We start from the raw sequence: 24,259 nt of genomic DNA, 5'->3' as shown, positions 1-24,259 counted from the left end.
CCACTTTTATACTCATTCCACAGTTACCTTCTTAGAACTCCCTATTGATCATGTAACTCCCCCGCCTTAAACACACAAAGATTTCTATTTCTTATCAAATCAAGTATATATTCTTTAGCTAGGATTTCAACTGTCTTCTTTTCCAATATCCAACCTCTAATGTTCCTTCCTCAAGACAGCCCATTTCTTCCCTACCCTCCCAAAATGTGCCACCCACATCCTGGCTTCCTTGCTTTTATACATAGCTCACTCTTTATCGAGAATACCCCTCTTCTCTTCTCAAGTCAAAATCATGCTAGTCTTCTCTGGCTGCTAGAGCATACAAAAATCTCTCTGTAGATGTCCTGTAGCATGGACTGCCTGTGCCACTCTGATAAAGATGGCCCCTTTTCCTTCCCCTTCATTTGAGATGACTGATCTTTGGTAAGAACAGCTCCTTTAAGACAGCTGAAGTGAATCAGTCTGTGTTGTACTAACAGAGTGTTAGAGTGTTGAAAACACTTTGGAGAGACTATGTGGTATATGGCTTCAGAAAAAAAAGCAGGCAGACTTCAGGGAGGGTCTAAGTGGAAGAATTAAATCATTATTCTGGCCAGTCAAGCTAGGTGGGGTTAATGGTTTTTTGCCCTCTCCAAGCTTAGTTGTTTTGAGATTTCCAATAAAATGTACATGGGGCAGCAGGGACAATGGGTCCATCAAGTTTCAAAACAAGGAAAGGAGAACAAAATCTATCACAAGTTACATTATGGCAAGCACCATGCTACAGGGCTGAGGGGTGGAGGGAAGATCCAGTTAGTGTCAAAGGCCCAGCTGGAGACAGTGGAGTGACACAGTGGGAGACCAGAATACCATATGAAACCTTGGCCAACTAATACTCTCAGCAGTGAGTGGGAAATCAAGAGTACTGAGTAGGCTTCCAACAGTACCACCAAGCAGAAGGTTGAGTTGCCCATGCAGTAAGAAAGTAAACTGAAGAGGACTGGAGCTTTCTGACTATTAAAGTTGGTCTACATGAACAATGTATTCTGCCTGATTACCTGAAATTCCCAAACCCCAGTAATAGTTCACATTGTCTGTAGATATCTGCAAATGTCTTCTCTTTGCTGACTTGCTAAGACAGATGTGGGAAGAAAGTCAAGTGAATAATCTAATCACAGATGTATGGCTGGGAAAAGGGAGAATTTCTCCTTATGCTCTATGTAGACAATAAGGAAACAGAACCCAGAAAATTAAGACCTGATGTTGAGAATGATGGAAGAGGGAGCTATATTACTGCTTCCCAATATATCAAATACACAAAAGCGAAAGTTCTATAATTTAATTCAACCACTATTTATTGAGCATCTACTGCATGCTAGGCACTTAGGATGCAGTCGTAAACAAAACATCTAATACCTGCCCTCAAAAAGTTCAGTTTAGTGACCATTAATACAATTATGACTAAAATTAATTAAACACTACTATATGTGACAGGCACGATTCTTAGCATATCTATACATAAGCTCATTCATCCTTTGCAACTTCCCATTTTACAGATGAAGCTACTGAAGTTCAAGGATATTAAGTAACTGGTAAGAGGTAAGGATAGGATTTGAATCCAGAGAATCTACTCCCAGACCCAAAATGTTAACAAGTATACCATTTTTACTCTCTAATTGTTTTACCCATTTCCAGTTTAAACATGCTATAAATTCTCTGAATTCAAGAATCAAACGTCCTGCTATTTTTCCTGCCAGTCTTTCTCACCTGGTACTAGTCTCTTATAATACTGCCTATGACATTCTAATAGCTGTTTTTATTACTGACCCCAAATGGCCATTGTTCAATCTTTTTCAGAGCATTTTCATTATCCCAATAATAATAATAAGCAAAAGTCAAGCAAACAAAAAATCCTCATTGCCTCTCAATCTCTCTATGCTTCCCCTGCTGTACATAGCTACTATTCTGTTTCTCCTATCTAGTTTATTTATATTTATATTTAGTAAAATCAGTCTTATACAGGCAATATCACCCATATTCATATTTTACATGAGGTTTCACTGTTATACAGTCCCATGTTACATTTTTCAGCTTTCCTTCTAGTAATAAATACATGATCTTAGACTTATCCTTTCAACCACTGTCATACCCATACAATAGTTCTGCTAGTTACAAAGACTATGAGGTGCTTTCACCAATTCTATTCATTTCCAAAGTCTTACAATCTTTTTACCAATTCTGCACAGATTAACCCTCAGCTTTCCATCCTCTACCCTTGTTCTATTCTCTTGTGACCTATATTATAATTATTAACTCCATGAGTTTACATAATATATATAGTTCATATGGTGTTTGTCCTTTTGTGGCTGGCTTGCTTCATTTAACATGCCTTCCTGGTTCATCACTGTTGTCATATGCTTCATGACGTCATTTCTTCTTACCATTGTGTGTATACACCACAGTTTGTTATCCATTTATCAGCTGATAGACACTTGGGTTGTCTCCAACTTTTGGCAATCGTGAATCATGTCACTATGAACATCGGTGGGCAGATGTCTATTTGTGTCTCTGCTCTTAGTTCTTGTGGATATATACCTAGTAATGATATTGGTAGGCCATATGGCAAGTCTATATTCAACCTCCTTAGGAAATGCCAAATAGTTCTCTACAGTGGCTGTATCATTCTACAATCCCACCAAAAGTGAATAACAGTTCCTATCTCTCCACATCCTCTATAGCACTTACAGTTTTCTGGTATTTTAATAGTGGCCAGTCTAATATGTGTGAAATGATATCTCATTGTAGTTTTGATTTGCATTTCCCTAATCACTAGTGATGGTGAAGATTTTTTCATGTGTTTTTTTGCCATTTGTATTTCTTCTTTGGGCAATTGTCTTTTCAAGTCTTTTGCCCATTTCTTAATAGGGTAGTTTGACTTTTTATTGTTGAGCTGTATGATCTCATTATATACCATAGCTATTAAACTCTTATTGGATATGTGATTGCCAAATATTTTCTCCCATTGAGGAGGCTTCCTTTTCACTCTTTTGACAAAGTCCTTTGAGGTGCAAAAGTGTTTAATTTTGAGGAGATTCCATTTGTCTATTTTTCTTTTGTTGCTTGTGATTTGGGTGAAAGGTTTAAGAAGGTACTGCCTACCACAAGATGTTGAAGGTGTTTTCTTACATTTTCTTCTGGGAGTTTTATGGTTGTTGCTTTTATATTTAGGTCCTTGGTCCATTTTGAGTTAATTTTTTATTAGGTGTGAGATAGGGGTCCTATTTCTTTCTTTTTGTTATGAATATTAAGTTCTCCCATCAGTATTTGTTGAATACACTGTTCAGCTGAGAGGGCAGCCATAGCTTTGTTGAACATAACTTGAATATAGATTAAGGGTCTATTTTTGAGTTCTCAATTTAGTTCCACTGGTCAATCTGTCTATCTTTATGCCAGTATCATGCTGTTTTTACCACTGTAGCTAAGTAATGTGCTTTAAAGTCAGGAAGTTCGAGTCCTCCAACTTTCTTCTTTTTTTAAGATCTTTTTCGCTTTTTGGGCTTTTCTCTTTCTGCATAAAAGGCTGTTGGGATTTTTATTGGAATTGCATTGAATCTGTAAATCAACAGAACTGACTTCTTAATGATATTTAGTCTTCCAATCCATGAACACAGAATGCCCTTCCATTTATTTAAATCTTCTTCAGTTTCCTTTAGCAACGTTTCGTAGTTTTCTTTTTTTTTTTTTTTAAAGATTTATTTATTTATTTAATTCCCCCCCCCTCCCCTGGTTGTCTGTTCTTGGTGTCTATTTGCTGCGTCTTGTTTCTTTGTCCGCTTCTGTTGTCGTCAGCGGCGCGGGAAGTGTGGGCAGCGCCATTCCTGGGCAGGCTGCTCTTTCTTTTCACGCTGGGCAGCTTTCCTCTCGGGCGCACTCCATGCGGGGACACCCTTGCGTGGCACGGCACTCCTTGCGCGCATCAGCGCTGCGCATGGCCAGCTCCACACGGGTCAAGGAGGCCCGGGGTTTGAACCGCGGACCTCCCATATGGTAGATGGATGCCCTAACCACTGGGCCAAAGTCCGTTTCCCTCGTAGTTTTCTGAATACAGGTCTTTTATGTTCTTGGTTAAGTTTATTCCTAAATGTTTGATTATTTTAGTTGTTTTTATAAATGGAATTTTTATTCTGATTTCCTCCTCAGATTGCACATCAGTAGTGTATAGAAATGCTATCAATTTTTGTGAACTAATCTCATATCTGCCCCTTTGCTGAACTCATCTATTAGTTCTAGTGGCTCTGTTGTGGGCTTTTCAGAATTTTCTAGATATAGGATCACATCATCAGTGAACAGTGAAAGTTTAACTTCTACCTTTCCTATTTGGGTGCCTTTTACTTCTTTATGAAGCCTAATTGCCCTAGCTAGAAGTACTAGTACAATACTGAATAACAGTGGTAACAGTGGGCATTCTTGTCTTCCTTATCTCAGCAGAAAAGTTTCAGTCTTTCACCACTGATGACAAAGCTAGCTGTAGGTTTTTCATATATTCACTTTACCATTTTGAGAAAGTTTCCTTCTAGTCATATCTTTTGGAGTGTTTTTTACAAAAAAGGGTGAAGTATGTTGTAAAATGCCTTTTCTGGATCAATCAAGAGGATCATGTGATTTTTCTTCTTCAATTTATCAATGTGTTTTTTTACACTAATTGATTTTCTTCTGTTGAACTACCCTTGCATACCCGGGATAGTCCCACTTGATTGTGGTGTGTAATTCTTTTAATGTGCTTTTAGGTTTAGTTTGCAAGTATTTTTAAAAAATATTTATTTATTTATTTATTTATTTAATTAATTAATTTATTTCTCTCTCTCCCCTTCCCCCCCACCCCGGTTGTCTGTTCTCTGTGTCTATTTGCTATGTCTTCTTTGTCCGCTTCTGTTGTCAGCGGCACGGGAATCTGTGTTTCTTTTTGTTGCGTCATCTTGTTGTGCCACTTCTCCATGTGATCGGCACCATTCCTGGGCAGGCTGCACTTTCTTTTGCACTGGGCAGCAATCCTTACGGGGCACACTCCTTGCGCGTGGGGATCCTCTACGCGGGGGACACCCCTGCATGGCACGGCACTCCTTGTGCGCATCAGCACTGCGCATGGGCCAGCTCCACACGGGTCAAGGAGGCCCGGGGTTTGAACTGAGTGCCTCCCATGTGGTAGATGGACGCCCTAACCACTGGGCCAAGTCCGCTGCCAGGTTGCAAGTATTTTGTTGAGGATTTTTGTATCTATATTCATTAGGGATTTTGATCTATAATTTTCTTTTTTCATAGTATCTTTATCTGGTTTTGCTGGTATGGTGATGTTGGCTTCATTTAATAGAATGAGTCTGGTAGCGTTGTTTCCTGTTCAATTTTTTTGGAAGAGCTTCAGCAAGACTGATAGTCTGTGAATGTTTGGTAAAATTCACCAGTGAAGCCATCTGGTCCAGGGCTTTTGATCTTTGGGAGTTGTTGTTGTTGCTTTTCTTTCTCTCTTTGTATAGTCTTTCTAAATTATTATTATTTTTAAAGAAGCTTTAGATTCATAAATATTACATAAAAAATATAAGGGATTCCCATATGCACTCCCTCCCCCTTCCATACTTTCCCACATTAACAACATCCTTCATTAGTGTGGTACATTTGTTACAACTGATGAACACATATTGAAGCACTGCTACTAACCATGGACTACAGTTTACATTATAGTTTACACTCTGTCCCACATAATTTTTTAAGTTATGACAAAATATACGATAGCCTGTATCTGTCACTGCAATGTCATGCAGGATAATTCCAATGTCCTGAAAATTCCCCCATATTACACCTATTCTTCCCTCTCCCATCCCTTCTAACTTCCAGTGTCCACTGCCTTAACATCAGTGATGAGAGTTCTTCCATTGCTAGAATAATAATAGGCCTACTTTAGTCCATTGTTCATTCCCCAATCTTGAGGATTTGGGGCTGGTGACACCTACTCTGCTTCTAATTGAGAGGGGGCTTACATATTTGGGAGATTTTTGATGACTGTTTCAATCTCTTCATTTGTGATTGGTTTGTTGAGGTCTTCTATTTTTTCTAGGGTCAGTATAGATGGTTTGTGTATTTCAAGGAATCTGTCCATTGTCTAGTATTTTGGCATACAGTTGTTCACATTATCCTTATGATCTCTCTTATTTCTGCAGGGACAGTGGTAAAGTCCCCCTTTCATTTGTGATTTTATTTATTTGTGTCTTCTCTCATTTTTTCTTTGTCAGTCCAGCAAAGGGTTTGTCAATTTTATTGATCTTGTCAAAGAACCAGCTTTTGGTTTTGTTGATTCTCTTGCTTTTGTTTGTACTTTATTTCATTTATTTGTGCTCTGATCTTTGCAATATCGTCCTTCAGCTTAGTATGGGATTAGTTTGGTGTTCTTTTTCCAGTTCTTCCAGGTGTGCAGTTAGATCTTCAATTTTAGTTCTTTCTTCTTTTTAAATGTAAGCATTGAAGGCTAAAAATTTCCCTCTCAGCACTGCCTTTCTGGTGTCCCATAGGTTGTGTTGTGTTCTCACTTTCATTCATCTCAAGATATTTGCTGAATTCTTGTGCAATTTCTCTTTTGATCAGTGGTTATTTAAGAGTGCATTGTTTAATCTCTATATATTTATGAATTTTCCCTTTTTCAATTCATTATTGACTTCCAGCTTCATTCTGTTATGGTCAGAGAAAGTGTTCTGTATACTTTCAATCTTTTAAAATTTATTGAGTCTTTTCTTGTCACCCAAAATATGGTCTATCCTGGGAAAGGATCCATGAGTGCTTACAAAAGAATGTGTATCCTACCGTCTCGGGGTATAATGCTCTATAGATGTCTGTTAGTCTTAGTTCATTTATCATTTTTCAAGCTCTCTGTTTCTTTATTTATCCTGTGTCCAGGTGTTCTAGCCAATACTTGAAGTCTCCAACTATTATTGTAGAGACATCTATTTCTCCCCTCAGGTTTGCCAGTGTGTGGCTTGAGGTACTCAGGTTAGGTGCATAAATATTTAGTATATTTATTTGTTCTTGGTGAATTGCCCCTTTTATTAACATATAATAACCTTTTTCATCCCTTGTAACAGCTTTGCATTTAAAATCTATTTTGTCCAATATTAGTATGGTTACTCTAGCTCTTTTTTGGTTACTATTTGCACACAATTCTTTTTCCAACCTTTCACTTTTAATTTGGTTGTTTCTGAGGTGAGTCTCTTATAGACAGCATATAGATGGCTCATATTTTTTTAATCCATTCTCTCAGTCTATGTCTTTGAGGAGTTCAAGCCATTAACATTCAATGTTATTACTGTAAAAGCATTACTTATTTCATCAATTTTGTCCTTTGGCTTTCTACTGTCATATCTTACTATTGTCTATCTTTTTACCCTTCAATTTACCCTTTTTAATAATCTTCATTTCTACATTCTTCTCCAGGTCTCTCACCCTTGTTTCTTCCTTTCAGGCTGCAGCACTCCCTTTAGTATCTCTTGTAATTCTGGTCTTTTGGTAACATACTTTATCAATTTTTATTTGTCTGTGAAGCCACTGAAACCACCTTCACTTCTGAAGGACAGTTTTTGCCAGACACAGAATTCTTGGCTGGCCGTTTTTTCTTTCAGTACCTTAAATACATCATACCACTTTCTTCTCTCATCTATGGTTTCTGATGAGAGGTTTGGCATTTAATCTTAATGAAGTTCCCTTGCATGTGCTACTTTGCTTTTTTCTTGCTGCTTTCAGAATCCTCTTTATCTCTGATACTTGTCATTCTGAGTAGTAGGTGTCTCAGGGTAAGTCTATTTGGATTTATTCTGTTTGGGGTACATTGTCCTTCTTGGATATTCGTATTTATGTCCTTCATAAAAATTGGGAAGTTTTTGGTCATTATTTCCTCAGATAGTCTTTTTGCCCCTTTTCCATTCTCTTCTCCTTCCGGGATACCAATAATGTGAATGTTTGTCATTGAACTCCCTGAGACTCTGTTCCATTTTTTCCATTCTCTTCTCTCTCTGTGCTCCTGTCTTTTCCAGTTAGGATGTTCTGTCCTTGAAATCACTAATGTTGTTTTAGAGACAATTCAATTCTGCTCTTATGTGCCTCTAATGTATTTTTAATTGCATCCATCATGTCTTTTATTCCCATAAGGTCTGTCACTTTTCTTTGCAGCCTTCCAAATTGTTCTTTATGGTCACCTAGTATCTTCTTAATATCCTTTATCTCTTTAGTCATATTGTCTTTAAATTCTTTGAATTGATTTAGGAGAGTTGTGTGATTATCAGTGATTGTCTTAAATCCTGTATCTCTTCAGGATATTTGGTTTGTTCTTTTGGCTGGGCCATCTCTTCCTGTTTCCTAGCTTTGCTTGTAATATTTTGCTGGCATCTAGGCATCTGAATATGTTGGTGAATTTACTCTGAATGACCAATTTCCCTCTCTTGCATATTGCTTTTTTTTTTCTTTCTCACAGCTCTTTTTTGATGTTTGGTTCAACTTATTGTAAATCTTTAAAATTGCCCAGCTTAAGTTATCAAAATCGGGCCAGGGACTCACTCACTAATGGGATGCAGATCTCCCAGGAGCTCGTGAAGAGGGACCTAAAAGCAGTTTTCTTCCATGCAAATTCCAGAGTGCCCAGCAGATGGCACTCTTTGGCACACCTTTCCACAGAGGTCTTTCTTTCAATCTCCACTTTCCTGTGTTTTGGTCTAGCAAGAGCCAAGATTCAAAGTGGACTCTGCTGACCAAATTCACTGACGAGAGGTCCCCCGACCCCTCATACCCTTTTCCCTTGTAGCAGCTGACAGGGAGGAAGACGTCTATTCCCCTCTCAGTCAGGTGCTGTGAGCCAGGGATTTTATCCCAGCTTAATATCTTGGGGGTATGGGGAAGGAACCCTTCCCAGCCACTGTGGGGGTTTGACACTTAACATTTGTTGTTCTGAGTTCTTCATCTCTTTGTCTCTCTTCCTCCTGGGAGTTGTGTAGCATTTTACTGGTCTACTCACCCCAAAAGCAGGTCCCTCACACAGCTTTTGGCCCTTTCTCCATTGCATTTGTGAGAGTTGAGCCCTGCCTGCCTGCTCTGATGCCATCTTTCTGTCTGTGCCTGGACAAATCCTCTCCTATGCCTAATAGTCATGATCCAAAACCTTCATCAATTTCCTCAGAGTCTCTAACCCAGATGCAGTTGAGTGTCAACTTTTCTTCTTATGGAAACACTCCTGGAGGGAGCTTTCCTTCCCCAACTATATGCAGTTCTGGTGCTGCAACCTGCCCCTTCCCCATTCGTTTAGGAAGGGCACATGTTCCAGGCTTGGTTTTAAGGTATGCTGTGGTGTAGCCCCTACCTACATGTCTGTTCGTACCTATAATTGTTTCAGCTCAAGGGATCTACTTAGAGATCTCCAAACTTGCCATGGTGTTTCCCCAAACTTCTAACCTCTGCACATGCAGTCTCCTCTTACTGAAGTACCCTTCCTCTGTCTGTGCACATGAGAAACTTTTACTCGTCCTCCATGATTTAGCTCAAGTGTCTTCTCATCTCTAAAACACTGCCCTGACAAATCCTTTGACCTCCCCACCCTAAACCAAATTACTCACTACACATATCCCACCCCACTCTACAGCCAAATGTCACTACACATCTCTATTATAGAGCTTATGATAATGAGAATGCATGGTAACTATTTATTTCCATGCCTGTTTCTGCCATTAGGTGGACACTCAGAACTGGCTGCACTGATGAACACCTGGAACTTACTAGGACCCCTGGCTCTGGCCACCACTTGCTTGACCACCACTTCAACCACATTGCCACTACTCTTGGGGATGGAAAAGTTTAGTGTCAGCTAAAATTGCTAATGGAAATAGAAATGATTTTCCAAAGAGCCACTTACTGCCTTTCTCTGAAATCACTATCATATCTATTAAACTATTTCTGAGGTTAGGATGGACATTGAAGAAACAATGTATTTTGAAGAGCCTCTTCATGATAACATCTATCCATTCAAAGTACTTCATGGTAATTCTCTTAGTATTTTTATTTTATTAAAAATACCAAGTTTCTACAAACCAATAATGTCAACTTTCAATAAGACTCTAATTTTAAGCTCTGAGTAGCAAATCCCCACTCATATTTTGATTCCCAAGTGAATAAGCCAGAATATGGTTATTTTTAAACGAGTTTATAATGCACTTAATTTGTATCCTTTTTTGATACAAAGGAATCTGAAATAGATTAATACTTTAATCTTACATAGAGTTAATTTGTGCTACATATAGCCAAGTAATTATAGAGATTACTAGATACATAAATACATATAAAATATACATATATGTACACACATATACATGCTATATTTTAAAGACTGCAGACTAAGAACTAGAGAGTTGAGTTTCTTCAAACATTATAGTCACTTTTAACTGAATTACCTGTTCTATGTTTTATAAGACACAAATATCATCAAGACTAATTAGCAATTGTTGATGCCACTAAATACATGGCATTATATTTGAAGCACTACATCAGACATTACTTGCATTTATAAACCTTGGCCTTTGAAATTACTCAAGCTGCACATAAGTATACCCTCTATGTCATATATGGAAACATCTATAATATTCAGAATCAAAATATTGGTAAGCATCATTTGTGAAGTAAAACTAATTTAACAAAATGAGTGGTTTATATTATTATCCTTTGAAAACAGTATTTTTTTCTTTATATAGTATAATGCTCATATTGTAAAATTTTTTAACCATTTCCACCATGAAGATAGGACTGAAGTGCAATTTATTCATATATTTATGAAGACAGAAGAAATTAAGGTTAGTAACTAGATGTATTAAACTTCTTTCAGCTAAAATATCTTAAGGTTAAAAGAAAAAAAAAACTTCTAAGAAGGGTATTAGAAACAGATTCCCTGTTTTTCTCTACAGACCTGCCTTGCATTTTCTTATCCACCGAAAGTGTGAATATAACAAACAGAATTAGCATGCATGAGTTCCCGAAGTTAGGCTCTATGATTCTTCTAGGGAATCCATAGTTATTTTCCATTTAAATTTATTCAGATCCAATTCTGTTTCATCCCTGTCAGCACAGCAGCCTCTGGGTACATAATACAAAATATTAGCAAAGAAAAAAAAAAACAAGGAAATAAACTTCCAGTTACTTTGGACCTACTAATTCACTTCTTCTAAGTGCCCAGCCTAAGACTTCTCCCTGGCTATTGAGGGACACTGCAAATTACACTTACCGGATCATTTCCAAATGATTTGCAAGCATGATCCTCAAATCTGTGGAATGGGATGTAGTAGAAATAGAATGGCCTATCTCAACACCTCATCCTGTACACCTTGCTGTGCCTTTCTGAACCTGAGGGTAGAAAGCATGCAGACTTCTGTAAAATTCTGTCACAAGGGTAGCTAGCTTTAAAGAGGCAATTCCACAGAAGCAACTCATGCTTCAATCAACATATTCTGCATATCAAATTCAGCTCCCTAAACACAGCTTCCCCTCCTTTGCCTGACCTATGATGACATAATGAGCTCTACCCTGTGTCCAGCACTGTGCTAGGCACTTCATGTTATTATTTCTTTTATTCCTTACAGCATCCCTGCAAGGGATAATAGATAAAAATCATCGAGATAGATGAAAATCATTAGCCCTCATTTGACAAATGAGGAAAACTTGCATGACAACCAAATGAGGAAAGTCTGCATGACAGCCAGAATCATGCAGTTCATACCTGACGGAGGCAGAAGAAGCTCCAGTCCTAGTGGCTCCAGAGCTGTCCTTGCCCCCCGCCCCCCACCCCCACCCCGTGCTCCTAGAACCTCCACCCAGGACCACTGTGCATCATACCTCCTGGGCCTGGCACCACATAGGCTTTCTGACTTCTCCACTCTTTCCACAGTAGAATCTATAGCAGGCTTCTCACTGCCCCTCAAAACAGTACTGAACCCCAGCCTCTAGCCTCTGCTTACACAGTTCCACACTAACTGCAGTGCTCTCCCTCCTCCTCTTCACCATCCTTTAAGGCCAGTTCCAAGCCTGTATCTTCCACAATTGGCTTCTTGGTCTAGCCTTTCCACCTCCTAAGAATCTCTCTTTTCTGAGAACTGCTGAAGACTCATGCATCTAGTGATTAACTCCTTCGTACTGGTATTTATGTTTCCTGTCTATGTGGTCTATCAGAGCATGTGGTAAGCAACTTGAGGGCAGGAACTGATAGAGGCCAGCATAGGTCTATGAACACAGGAGGTACTCAATAAATGCTGCCTGAATTTATAATAACCTCTAGAATAATACAGTAAGTAAAATTAATACAGCAAACCATCATGGAGTAACACTCCAGGAAATCATCTCAGGACTTTTCAGATAAAGTTAAAGATGATATTTAACTTCCAGAGTAGTCTTTAATCTAATGACCAATTACCCCAACTAATCATATTCACTACGTAGGCATTTCTGCATTTAGATATAGCCAGGCAGTCTATGCATATCTGGGTGCTTAAACAGCCAGGGACAGATATTGGAGCACTGACCAAATACAGCATTAGAAATATAAATAAGGGGTCCATATTTGCTGGAATCAAAAGAATGCTTGGGGGAAGCCGATCTGGCTCAACTGATAGAGCATCTGCCTACCATATGGGAGGTCCAGGGTTCAAACCCAGGGCCTCCTGACCCATGTGGTGAGCTGGCCCACGTGCAGTACTGATGTGTGCAAGGAGTGTCGTGCCATGCAGGGGTGTCCCCCATGTAGGGGAGCCCCAAGAACAAGGAGTGTACCCCTCAAGGAGAGCCGCCCTGCATGAAAAAAGTAGAGCCTGCCCAGGAGTGGAACCTCACACTCAGAGAGCTGACACAGCAAGGTGACACAACAAAAAAGACACACAGATTCCCGGTGCTGCTGACAAGAATGCAAATGGACAAAGAAGAACACACAGCAAATGGACACAGAGAGCAGACAACAGGGGGCGGGCGGGGGGGGTGGGGGAGGGTGTGTGTGGAGAAGGGGAAAGAAATAAGTTTTAAAAAAAAGAATGCTTGGTAAAAAACTTGGTAAATGCATTTCATCTCCACCTCATTTTCCTAGGATCATTTTTTGAACAAATATTTCCCAGTACCTAATGCACAGAAAACACTGTTTTGGGCACTGTGAAGGACAATGCCAGAGTCCTCCTGAAATTTTTGTGAAGTACTCACCTGTCTGAGAAGTTTTCAATTTAGAAAGAATGAGATATTCTTCCTCATTGGAGTGAAAGCACAAGGAAAGTTGTTCTATATACTACTAACACCAGAATGCATACACATTTTTGAGAGGTTCTACAAGATACATAGAGATCTGGGCCAGAATCTGAAACAATTCTGATTCTCAGTGATTTTTTTTTCAGGAAATACCAGGGATTGAACCCAGGATCTCGAACATGGGAAGGGGGCATTCAACCACTGAGTTACATCCCCTCTCGCTGACTTTTTTTAAGTGGATCACAGGAGAGAAAGAGCAAACAATAGAAAGCAGGTATGGTCTAATTGGTACCAGGAATCTCTAGCACTAGAGGCATTGAAACAGCCTTTTTGTTTTCCATAGAGTCCTGGCACCCAGCCACCACCAAGGTCCTGAATACCATGACAGCGATGTCCACAGACCTGAGGTTTGTCTGCCCCGTGCTTCTATGGCAACCACTGAGCCACTGTGGCACAATCTTCTCTTCCCAGGCTATGACAATTACAGTTCGATATTAGAAATCTTCAGGTGGCATCCTTGAACGACAGACACGAAAGGTATCTACTTGTTTATATATCTTACTAGGATATTTCCAGGTTAGCTGAGAGGTAATTTTTTATGGTGGGGCTATATTAAACATCCTCTGCAATACATGCATTACGAAGAGAGGAAGAATAAAATACCTACTAACTCCACATAGTTGAATGAACCTGTAAACATGCACTGTGACCAGGAGAGGGACAACAGGAACCATGGTACTTTTTGGCAGTGGCTAGAAGGGAAGGAAGGGTGTCTAACATCCCTCAGCGGGGTGGTGAGGGCCAGCCCCCTGGGAAGAAGGCAGAGCTAAGAGAGAGCACTGAGACATATGTAGTTGTGAATCACTTATAAGTCAGAAATTGCCCAAGCTTACTTAAGTCTAATGCTATTATCAGCTAATTATCTATATGCCAGGAACACCAAAAAATGCAAATGGTAGCAATTTTATTAAAAAAACAAAACAGACAAAACACAAAACAAAAATCACTTGTGGAAATCTCCAGATTCCGGTAAACGAATTGATGTGTGCATCGGTACCACGCTCACCCATTCCCCAGTTGGAAGCTACTAACCCAGGAAAACTCTACTTTCTTTTCAGCAGGTGTCTTCTGATTTCCAGTGAAACTCTAAGACCTCCACAGAGGGATTCCCTCACTTATAAAGTTCTCTTATTCTCTACAAATAACCCCATTAACTCCTATAAATGAAGTAAGAAATATAAAAGTCAGATGGCACATGGGTAAATGAAATTATGTCAGGAAAAAAAAGGGTTACTGATAAAAATACAAAAGAGATTAAACAGTATTACTAACAGAAAAATACCATGTACATTTGGGAATTTTCTGAATGTAGTGGTCACAAGCAAACTGCAAATGGCCAGGATACCAACAACAGTCTCTCTAGAAATGGCTATTAAGTAGAAAAAAGAAACAATGTGTCCTAAAGTCACTGAAATTTGCCAATGGCAGAAAGCTCATAGTCACACAAAGGAAACTTTTTTAAAAAATGAGTGATCAAACTGCCTAACTTCCCTTGGTATCACTAAAGTTAAGTCTGACTAATGGAGAACCTGGTAGAAATTCACCCACCACTGAGGCTGTCACTGTTTCTCCTGAGCCCAGTAAACAGAAGCTGAAGCTGGCTTCCTGAAAGTTCAGGATTTCAAGGGTAATGCAAAAGTAAGCATGAGTAGGAGAATACAGCATTCCACCTCATCATGGTTTCTGGGAATCAAGTAGCCAGGGTGGGGCTCTTCTCAACCTCATGCCTGGCAGACTTCATACATTCTCTGAAAGATCACTCACTCATGTAAAAGAGGCATATCTTTCCATATAAATACAGAAGAACAGGTGCCTTTTACCTTTTCCATATCAGCTTCCAGATTCCTACACCCTTAACTCAAGGATAGTTCCACAGACCATCAACATCACCAAAAAGCTTGTTAGAAATGCAGATCCTGGGGCTCCACCCCAGACCTACTGAATGAGAATCTGAATTTTAATAAGATCCCCAGGCCATCCATTATAAATGCTAAAAATTAGAGAAGCACTGTGAATGTATTAAAAATATTTCTCACTACTGGGACTAGGAATCTCTTCCCTAGATGCAATGGATCAGTGCAATTACATAGCTCACATCTAGGACAACTTGAACATCAAAATCAATGACAGTAATGGATTATAATATATGGAATTTAAAGAAAAGAGTCTATAAATACATACTGATAACAAACAAGCAAGCAAATAAACAAAGGTGGGGGCGGGAGGGGAATGCTCTTCTTTGAGTAGAATGCCAATTTATGAATGTGGAAGGAATCAAAGAGTTAGAATATCACCATTTTTATAATGGACTCAGGCAAGACTCTCCTCAGGTCCTTAAACCATTAGGTGAAAATTTCTTGGGTAACAGAATATTTACATAGTTTTAAAGTATCTCCCCACAGATTATTTATGAATTACAAAGGTGGACGTGTACCTTTAGAGTGGAGTAATCTGTGGGCTACTACCTAAACCAAGTGGTCAAATTTAACATTACTAGTAACAGGACAACCTGACTTCATGTATCTCCTATCTACTGCACACAGGAGGGTACAACACTGCTTATGTAATATTTCTGCCAAAAATGCATAACCTGACTCTAATCATAAGGAAACATAAAATATACTAAAGAACAGTTTACAAAACAAGTGGCCTGTATGTACTTTTAAAAAATACCAGTGTGATGAAAGACAAAGAAAGACCGAAAAACTCGAGATTAAGCTTGATAATTAAACGCAATGTGCGATCCTTTCTTGGACTGCTTCCTGATATGGAAATCTTTATGGCTGCTGTTGTTATAAAGGACATTATTGGGACAGGTATGTATATTAGAAAATACTCTTGTATCAATGTTAAATTTCCTGACCATGGTAATTGTATTTCCTCCTCCTTAGGGGATACATGGAGAAATATTTAAGGGTGAAAGGTCATATCTACAACTTTTTTTTTAAGATTTATATATTTATTAACTTACCCCCCCCCCATCCCCAATTGTCCGCTCTCTTTGTCCATTGCTATTTGTCTTCTGTGTCTGCTTGTCTTCTCTTTAAGTGGCACTGGGAACCAATCTTGGGACCTTCTGGAGTGGGAGAGAGGTGCTCAATCTCTTGCGCCACCTCAGCATCCTGGTCTGTTGTGTCTCTTATTGTCTCTCCTCTGTGTCTCTTTTTGTTGTGTCTTCTTGCTGCACCAGCTCTCCACTTGGGCCAGCACTCCTGCACGGGCCAAGTTGCCTTCACCAGGAGGCCCATATGGTAGACGGGAGCCCAAATGCTTGAGCCACATCCACTTCCCAACTTATTCTTAAATGGTTCAGTGAAAATTGTAATAATATGTACACAGTGATAAAGCAAATGTGGCAAAATGTTAATGAATGGTGACTCTAAGTGAAAGGTATATGGGTATTTGTTGAACTCTTCTGGCAAACTGTTCTGTAGATTTTGAATTTGGCAGTAAAAAAGTGGAAAATAAAAAAAGAAAAGTAGAAAATCAAAACAATGCAATAACAAATGGCCTTCATTCCCCAACCTTCTATTAGTAGAAAAATACAGAATATTAACAAAAACTTCATTCCCCTCCCTGTGGTCTCTCTTTTTTTTTTTCAAACTCTCTTAGTTTCTGTTTGTGAATATTTTATACTCACCTTCATATTTGAAGGATAATTTTGCTGGATAAAGAATTTTTGACTAGCAGTTTTTCTCTTTCAGTATCTTAATTGTATCATACCACTGTTTTCTCACTTCCATGGTTTCTGAAGAGAAATCTGAGCTAGGTCTTATTGGACGTCCTTTGTACGTGATGGTTTACTTCTCCCTTGCTGCTCTGAGAATTTTCTCTTTATCTTTGACATTTGACATTCTGAGTAGTATGTGTCTTAGAGTAAGTCTATTTGGATTTATTCCGATTGGGGTACAGTGCACTTTTCAGACATTAAGTTCATTTATTTCATGAGAGTTGGGACATTTTCAGCTATTATTTCCTCAAATACTCTTTCTGCCCTTTGTCCCTTTTCTTCTCCTTCTGGCACTCCCATGACACATATGTTGTTGCATTTTGTGTTATCTATTCAACTCTCTGAGCCCTTGCTTGATTTTTTCCATTCTTTTCTCTCTCCAATTTTAGCTGTTCTGTCTTCAGTATCACTTATTCTTTCTTCTATCATTGTGAGTCTGCTCTTGTACGCCTCAAATGTGTTTCTGATCTCACCTATTGTGTCCTTCATTCCCATGAGCTCTGTTACTTTTCTCTTCAGGATTTCAAATTATTCTTTATGTTGCCTCAATGTCTTCTTGATGTCATTTACCTCTTTAACCATGTTGTCTTTCAACTCGTTAATTTGATTTTGGAAGTTTATGCACATCTCATTGATCAGTTCTCTCAAATTCTGCATTTCTTCTGGAGCTTTGATATATTCCTTTTCTTGGGTGTTTTCTTCTATTTTCTTAGTATGGCTCACGATTTCTTACTGATATCTAGGCATCTGATTAAGATGTAATTTACTCAGATGCTCTATTTCTTTCTCTTTTGTAGGGATTTAGTGGCAGAAGACTGTGTGTTACTACTGCTCTTTGATTCTTGGCTCAAACTGGACTGTTAGGATTATCCTGCTGGTTGCTTAAACTGGGCATTGGACCCAGTAATTGGTTGTAGACTCACTTCTTAGGACCTGGGGGAGGGATACTATAGAGCCAGAAAAAAATCTCTCCTACTTTTTAATTTTCTTGAGTACACTTCCTTGGTTTGCCAGCAGATGGCACTCTTTGGAAGTTCTCAGTTCAATGCCTGGTCAGAGTGTATTTGTTGCAATACAGATGGATTCTATGTGACAGAGCTTCCTGTTTGGGAGCTTGTAATTCAAACTTCCTCTGAGACAGTTCTCCAACCTTCTCTGGTAGCCCCCTTCCTTTTCCCAGGTTGGAAATATTTCCACTCCCCTCTGAGTCCTCAACCATCAGTCCCCATTAATAGAGGAGGAGACTGGGAAGGTTGTATATCCTTATCCCCTTGCCGACTCCAAGGCAAACAATGGCATGACCCCACCCGGCCTGGAAGAGCTCCTGGGACACAGCAGACCAAATCTGTGAGTCAAAGGCTGAGTCAGCCTTAGGCTGTGCCCCTCTCTCTCCCCTTTCCTGGTGTTGTAGATCCCTGGAACCCCCTTTGTAGTCACAGGTCCAGAGGCCTAGTGTGGGGGAAGGTGCCGGCAGCAGCAGCCACTGGTTTCAACTCACAGTTCGATCATCGCGATTCCCCTCCTTTGTCCCTCTCTCCTCTGGGCAGTGTTCAGCCTTTGCCTGGTGTCCTAAACACTAGAAGATCTTTTTCTAGGCTGTTTTGCCTATCCTCTAGCTATGTTTATGGAGGAGAAGAGTCCCATGCCTTTTTAGTCTGCCATCTTCATATACTCCTCCCTGTGGTCTTGAAATTGAATACAAGTAAATGGCAGGTTGACAAGATCACTCTTGAAAAGATTTTTAGGAAAGAGTCTTTTCTAAACTAAAAGACCTGGCTTTGAAAATACACTTCCAAATTCCTTCTACACATGCCAGGCCATGTTCTAGGCACTGAAAATACAACAGTGAATCAGACAAAGTCCCTGCTTTCATAGAAGCTATAATCCTATAGAAGGAAACAGACAAAAACATCATAGGGGACAATAAGTATTATGAAGAAAAATAAAGCAGAGAGGGACTATGGGAGGAGTGCCATTTAAAAGAGGGTGGTCAGAGAAGGACTCTCTAATAAAGTGACATTGAATAGACCCCTGAATGAGACGAAGGACTTGACTAGGCAGGTAACTGGGGTAGGCAGAGGGCACAGCTTGTGCGAAGGCATGGAGGCAGGATGGGTAAGGGGAGCACAGGCCCTCACGCATCATGACTGACACTTGGTTTATTCTGACAAGTTGATCGATGCCTCTCACTTTCCCCATCTATCCAATGCCCTCCTTGCCCTGGATTTTCATATTTATCATCTTCCAAGACTTTTGAGAACCAAAGGTTTGTCCAGATAGAAATGACTCTACCATTTCTATCAAAGTATTTTCTCTTTTAGTAATTTCCAAACAGACCAATTTTTTTTTTAAATGCCGTAGAGAATGGAAGAGTTTTTAAGACAGATGACCAATACAAGGACTAAAGGAAATGCTATGTCTCTATGCTACTTCCAGCTTGGCAAAGCCCTAGATTATACATCCAACCATGTTGAGCACTTGCAGCTTTGAAATCATATGTCCATTATCAAGTTCTAAATGTGTTCTTTGTTTTGTAATGGAGTCAAAGGGAGAATGCATTCATTCAGTCATTCCACAAATATTTTATTGAGAGTCTGTCATGTACCAGATACTGTGCCAGGTCCCTGGAACACAACAGTGAATAAGGGAGACAAGGACCTGTCCTCACTGAACTTACATTCTAGAAGAATATTAATTTAATTAAATAAATATCTATTAAATAAATAGCAACAGGGAAACGGACTTTGGCCCAGTGGTTAGGGCGTCCGTCTACCATATGGGAGGTCCGCGGTTCAAACCCCGGGCCTCCTCGACCCGTGTGGAGCTGGCCATGCGCAGTGCTGATGCGCGCAAGGAGTGCTGTGCCACGCAAGGGTGTCCCCCGCGTGGGGGAGCCCCCACGCGCAAGGAGTGCACCCGTGAGGAAAGCCGCCCAGCGTGAAAAAGAAAGAGCAGCCTGCCCAGGAATGGCGCCGCCCACACTTCCCATGCCGCTGACGACAACAGAAGCGGACAAAGAAACAAAAGCGGACAAAGAAACAAGACGCAACAAATAGACACCAAGAGCAGACAACCAGGGGAGGGGGGGGGAAATTAAATAAATAAATAAATCTTTAAAAAAAATAAAAAAAATAAAAAAATAAATAAATAAATAAATAGCAACAAAGATTATCTAAAACAGTTACTTGGAAGCAAATGTCTAGCAAGAGGAGGAGGGACTAATATAAAAAGTTTTTCATGAAAACCTTAGGATCACAGAACTTTAACAATCCAACTGATCTTTAAGTTCAACTGATCACCCAATGCTGGAATCCTGTCCAAGACACTGAAAACTGACAGCCTTCTTCCTATTACAAGGTTTGCTGGAATTTTTATAAGGAGTAAAATTGGACATAAATATATGTAACTTAAATGTGAGAATTATAATTCTAAAAAATTTCATTTTTTATTAAAGCAAATAACCATTCAAAAACTTGTTCTTGAACAAATAGCAGTAAGCTCTTCAATTACGTTATGAAAACTGTATAAAAATTATTCATTTGACTTTCACTAACATTGCAGTAATGTGGGTCTGGCAGAAATCATTACGCTCACCAAAATAAAATTTAGCCTAAAAAATTCTGGTTTAAAACTTTTAACAACTCATACTTGTTTCTGTTGTTCATGGAATACTTATATTAAAATAATAAAAGACCTATAAAATATACTTCAACTTCAGAACTGCAATGGAAGGCAAACAAAAATTTTAAAGGAAGTTGAAAACCAAGAAAGGAAATTTTCATTAATAACTAGTTTATTTGATAGAATACAGTTTTCAAGATGTTAAAAGATGGCTATTATAAATATATTTTGAGCCTATGTCAAAAATCTATTTAATGAGGAAACCAACAGATGATAAATATGGTTCATGGAGTACTAGAAAGACTGATATAAATACAGTCAATCAAAGACAGGATGATGAAATAATTTAGATGCAAAACTGGTTAATGTCCTAGCGGGCAATAAAACTGTATATAACCTTTGGGGGTTATTTTCTCTATCAGACAGAAATCATTTGAAAGCAATGGATGTATCACGATGATGGGAGAGAGTGTTGCTGTGGGGGGAGTGGGGGGCGGGGGCGGTGGGGTTGAATGGGACCTCATATATATTTTTTAATGTAATTAAAAAATAATAATAATAATAAATAAATATTAAAAAAAAAAAAAGAAAGTTATCAATCTACAAGCTAACATCTAACCACCAAATCTGAGTTCTCATTAATAGTAAATAGTACATCACACAAAGCTACCTTTCCCCGGAGAATTAAGTAATTCTTGGCCAGCTCTGTCCACCAGTGATTCAGTTATACCCTGGAGGGACATGCTGGTATAATATTCCTAAGCACTGGATACATTTTCTTAGTTTAAAATACAATAAAATCTTTGCTATACAAAACCCTCATGAGTGGGTTAATCTGGATAGTGGCATTCTCCAGAAAGCCAGATTAACCCTATAATACTTAGTACCAAGGGGTATACTGGTGATGAATGGCTGACTATCCGCCACCCACAACGCTGCAGAATCACTGTTTTTATTGTTTGTCTCCTTACTTTCGGCCTCTATCCTTATGTTTGGCCTCTATTCTTTCACATCAGAAAATTTGCTGCCTACCCTATGTTGCTTCTAGTCATTTCAACCAACACATTTCTTTACATTTTTCTTCCTTTCAAAATATCCCTTTGAATGAATATTAATCATGTCAATCTTTTAACCAAAGATTTAATAACTCCTTTAACATAAATACCGCTAAAAGTTGAGTCACAGTTTGATAATAAGCATTGTATTATACAGCATAAATCGTTTGTCCCTCTGTCCACTCACCCCTTGTCTCAACATTGGGAAGTCTATTGAAAATTTTTATTATTATTAATGAATAACAGCAACCTCAACTACACAAAAACCAATTAAGAAACAAGGGGGAAATTATTAAAAGCTTCTAGGGGTCAAACAGTAAACACTTGTGGCTCTATTTTACATTCAAGTAACCCTCATTTAGAGACTTTAATAATTAATGATGACTACTATACAATGACTTTCATGGTGTGCTAGATATATACTATGTCTTTACAAATTTTATCCTGTCTAACACTCACAACAATCTTGTGAACTATTTATATTAGTTCCATTTTTCAGATGAACAAACTGAATGAGTGAGAATTAAACTAACTTTCCCTTGGTCACAACTGTTAGGATTCAAATCCAGGTTTTTAGCTTCAGAGACTACAGGCTTAATCACTAAGTTACATGAAAGAAGACAAAAGAGCTATAAAAACAGATAATCAAAAATCATCATCATCATAACGATAATAATGGCTCAGGTACAGCACTTTTTTTTAATGCAGGTACTATTCTAGGCAATGAACATAATCTTGTTTAATACTCACAATAATCCTATAGGGTAAGTACAGCTATTATTCCCAATTTACAGAAGAAGAAATTGAGGCAATGAAAAGTTAGGTACTTGCCCAAGTTCACACTGCTAATAATATGCAAGGCTGGGATACAAACCTAGACAGTCTGGCATCTCAAGTCCAGGGCCTTGCTTTGATGCCATGCTGCTTCCTGTACTGATTTTAAAAAGCACAGTACAAGTAAACAGCCCTAACTATTAAGAACCTCTGAAGTTGAAAATCACCACAATAAAGCACAGAACCATAACTAAATGTTCATTACTATAATCAAAAATCATCAACAGATTAAAAGGTTTTCATTCAACCTTGTTAAGAAGGTAAAATAAAGTAACAGATTTAAGCAAAATTTCACCCAAGATGAATTTCTTACAGAAATTCTGTAAGAATTTTCTGGTAAACGAAGTCAGTACAAAACAAATGAGGTGTTACAGTAGCTTTCAAAAATCCTTCTGTGGAAATTGTTTTTGTTCTTGCAGTCTTGGGGTTTCTGAGAATTCCCTCAGGGGTTATGGTTGAGGGAGGAGGAGAGAAGAAAGGACACCGGTTCCCCACTCCGCCTTCGAAAGAGCATTCTGTTTATATTTTTGACACAGTGGGTTTCCCCAAGGGCTTTCGTTCTGATGGTACCTAGGCTCCCATTAGAATTCAGGCTAAGTGGGCAGCCCTTTTCAACTTGATAAAGCCTTCTCCATCACTTCCCCAGCATCTCCTGTAGTTTCTGGAATCTTGGGCCCTGTCAATTCTCCCATCTGACCCTCCCTTTCCACTTTCCTCTGTCAACAATAATTACAACCACAGCTAAGGTTTATCAAGCTCTTTCTACACAGAGGGCTCTAGGTTAATTGTTTTTACATGAATTACTTCACTGAATGCTACCAATTAAATTCTACTACAAGCCCTGTTATACAGAGGAGGAAACCAAGGCTTAATTTGTCCATTTTCCAGTGACCTCTAAGTGACGGAGGTAGGATGAGAAACCAGGAAGTCAACACCAATGGCGTTTTTTTTTTTTAAGGAATGAAGTTGAGCATCTTTTCAAGTGCCATTTCTTTGTCTATATACTATTTATTTATATCCTTTGCCAATTTTTCTTTTATTTAAAAGATTTATTTATTTATTTATTTCTCTCCCCTTCTCCTCCCTGCCCCAGGTGTCTGTTCTCTGTGCCTATTTGCTGCGTCTTCTTTGTCCGCTTCTGTTGTTGTCAGCGGCACGGGAATCTGTGTTTCTTTTTGTTGCGTCATCTTGTTGTGTCAGCTCTCCATGTGTGCGGCAGCATTTCTGGGCAGGCTGCACTTTCTTTCGTGCTGGACGGCTCTCCTTACTGGACGCACTCCTTGCACATGGGGCTCCCCTACGCGGGGGACACCCCTGCGTGGCACCGCACTCCTTGCTAGCATCAGCACTGCGCATGGGCCAGCTCCACACGGGTCAAGGAGGCCCAGGGTTTGAACCGCGGACCTCTCATGTGGTAGACGGATTCCCTAACCACTGGGCCAAGTCTGCTTCCCTACCAATGGTCTTTTAACCAGTAAGCAATCCTGCCTCTGAGTCCATGTCAATCCATGTTCAAGAGACTCTGTCCAAGACTCAATCTCTTAAACAAAATCAACCTTTCATTCCACAGCAGCCCATTAGAGCAACACCTCAACACTGACAAGTGCAATACACAGTTTTCAATACAGTATCATCCACAAAACTTTGATGTGAGTACTTAAGGAAACCTTCTCTTACCCTTCTGGGC

At 39.2% G+C, this 24,259-nt stretch overlaps 1 protein-coding gene across 26 annotated transcripts in view; it reads right to left on the bottom strand.

Annotated features, from left to right (window-relative positions):
- Positions 1 to 24,259, bottom strand: part of PCGF5 (polycomb group ring finger 5) — a 140,389-nt gene that overhangs the window by 90,060 nt on the left and 26,070 nt on the right. For 7 of the 26 annotated variants that reach the window (XM_058298737.1, XM_023585787.2, XM_058298751.1 and 4 more), the window contains exon 2: positions 11,276 to 11,394. The exons of 17 other annotated variants lie outside the window; for them this stretch is intronic. The gene's annotated coding sequence lies outside the window, so the exon portion shown is untranslated. Of the gene's footprint in view, positions 1 to 10,960; positions 11,128 to 11,275; positions 11,395 to 24,259 lie in introns of all 26 variants that reach the window. 2 more of the 26 variants (XM_058298755.1, XM_058298752.1) reach the window with 1 other exon arrangement.

This window comes from Dasypus novemcinctus, chromosome 6, assembly GCF_030445035.2.
Source record: "Dasypus novemcinctus isolate mDasNov1 chromosome 6, mDasNov1.1.hap2, whole genome shotgun sequence".
Classification (NCBI taxonomy): Eukaryota; Metazoa; Chordata; class Mammalia; order Cingulata; family Dasypodidae; genus Dasypus; species Dasypus novemcinctus.
Note: the sequence above shows the minus strand (reverse complement) of the source record. Positions and strands in the feature narration are given on the sequence as shown.